This window comes from Nelumbo nucifera, chromosome 1, assembly GCF_055504915.1.
Source record: "Nelumbo nucifera cultivar China Antique chromosome 1, China Antique-T2T, whole genome shotgun sequence".
NCBI classification, from domain to species: domain Eukaryota; kingdom Viridiplantae; phylum Streptophyta; class Magnoliopsida; order Proteales; family Nelumbonaceae; genus Nelumbo; species Nelumbo nucifera.
In genome coordinates, this window is record NC_142649.1 from 136049876 (window position 1) to 136052251 (window position 2376).

Here is a 2376-nt window from a genome sequence, read left to right on the forward strand (position 1 = left end):
CTGGCACGATGACACACGGGCCATGACAGACTCAACGTGGTCGAGCGGGCTATGCTTAGGTTCCAGTATAATTAAATAAAATAGTATCATAAAATTTAAAAGAATTGTTTATTTTTATTAATATATTATATATACTATATATAAGATATGATATTGTATATATAAACAATTGTATACATCAAAGTTCATATAAAATAAAAATTTTAAGGTTTTTTTTCAACTTTTTTAAATAAGCTTTTCATGGCTTTGGCCCAAGCCACGGCCTGGCCTGGCCCAAGGCTCGACCCACGAACCAGCCTAGCCCATGACATGTCATGGGCCCGCACAAGCTCGGGCCGACCCCCCAAAATATCCCAGGGAAAGGAGGCACAACCTGCAGGATGGCACAACATGACCCGTTTTACATTTCTAATTAAAATGGATATTGCATATTTGTTAGGTTATTTATTCGGTTCATCTTCAGGTAGTTCTAGTTCTATGTAATTTGGTCTAAAAGACTTCTATATTTGGTGTTGTATATAGGGGTGGCAACGAGCCGAGATTTTCACAAGTTGTTTGAGCTCGGTTCGTGAAAAGCTCAGCTCGATTCAGTTTCAACCAAGCTCAAGCCCAATTCATTGGCTCGATTATTAAACGAGCAGAGCTGCGACTCGTGAGGCTCGCGAATCGGCTCGAATAAATATTATAATTATTAATTATTATAATTCTTAATTTTTTAAATATCAAATAAAAAAATATTTTTATATATATATTTTTTATTTTTATAAAATATTTTTTCTCAAAATCGGGCTCGAACTGAGCTCGACAGCTCGAATCCACCCCTAGCTGTATGCTACATAGTGGCTATTAATTTGGTAGCCTAACGTTATGTTTTTTAATAACACTTTCCACTTTGTCGTCCGCCTAATCCTATATTAACCTTTTGCTGCAGTCTTGCAAATGTTGATCAAATTGATGTTGCCAAAAGTATCATAGGGTTGAACTCTGAAAGCATATTAGACAAACAAGTTTGTCATCCTGAATTGCCCGTTAATTAATAACCGTCTATGCTTTTTGTTTTTTTTTTAATTGTAAAAAAAATGTTTACACATTTGACATGCTGCATGGTCTTATTATTGAGCCATCTCCAACTTTATTGGTATTTTAAACTTTAAGGGCTCTTTCTTGTATCCATTCTTTAACAAGTACGAATAAATTGAGTTATTTATTCCAAAGAATGAGGTAGCACAGAATTAATGTAAATAGGTGAAGTTCGATTTTTAATTGAAAATTATATTAATTTTTTCTTTCATTTTTAATCTCTCAATTATTCAATTTCCTTGCTTTCTCATTTGTCCGTGCTCAGCACAGGCCCTTTCTGCTAGTATGCTTTATTGAAATTCCTATGTGTATCCATTACAACTAAAAATCTGTTTGATAAGAAGATAAATTTGTTAATGCAATACTAACTCAATTTTACAATTTATATAAACGGTTTTACACTTTACATATTTGCATTCACACTTATTTGCATCATTTCCAACCGCAGCCTAAAAACTAATTCAGTGATATGTGCAAAAAAACTGAAGAGGACATGGCCGAAGAGGAAAATAAATTCTAAATTAATGGTACTTTTTTAAAGCCAAATGATGAAGTAATAGATAGATGATCTACCATTATGTCTGAACCCTTTGTGGGGTCCTCCCTCCCAGTTGCTGAAGAAGTTTTTGCCAATAATGAAAGGCAATGCTCCAGAGTTACCATAAAAAAATCTAAAACTCTCTTTATTGGAAAACCAGCTATTAGAAAACAAATGAAGAATAAACAAGATGACAGGAATTATGAATCAATTGATCTGATTTCATCAGGCAACAATGCGGCGCAGGGGAACAGTTTCTTACCTTTGATGTAGCTTTCTTTTGTCAGTTTGGCCCTGTATCCTCTGCAGAAGCAAGGAACCTTCCTTAAACTGACCTTATATCCTCTGCACAAGAACAAACTTTTGCCTGAAGACAGCTTGAACATCATGGAAAATTTGAAAACTAAAGTTGGAGAGAAGAGAGAAAGTGGGTATATAGTTTCATTTTTTTTTTTTTAAACACATACATACACACAAAAATGGTATTTGGTAGAGATGCAAGGAAGAAGTCAGCTTTTTCAAATTTCAATATATCGCATCACCTTAGTGATACAAGATTAATAACTTGATTCTGCAAAGCAATTAAAAATCATCAATTCAACGATTCAAGAAACCCCAAATCCTTTTTTTTTTTTTGAAAAACAGATTGTCAAATGAAATTTTCTTACTGATTCCATTTAAAATAAAAGGCTTATAAAATGCTCCGGTGCCAAATGCCTACTTAATTATTCCCTTTTAATTATTGAATAAATTCTATA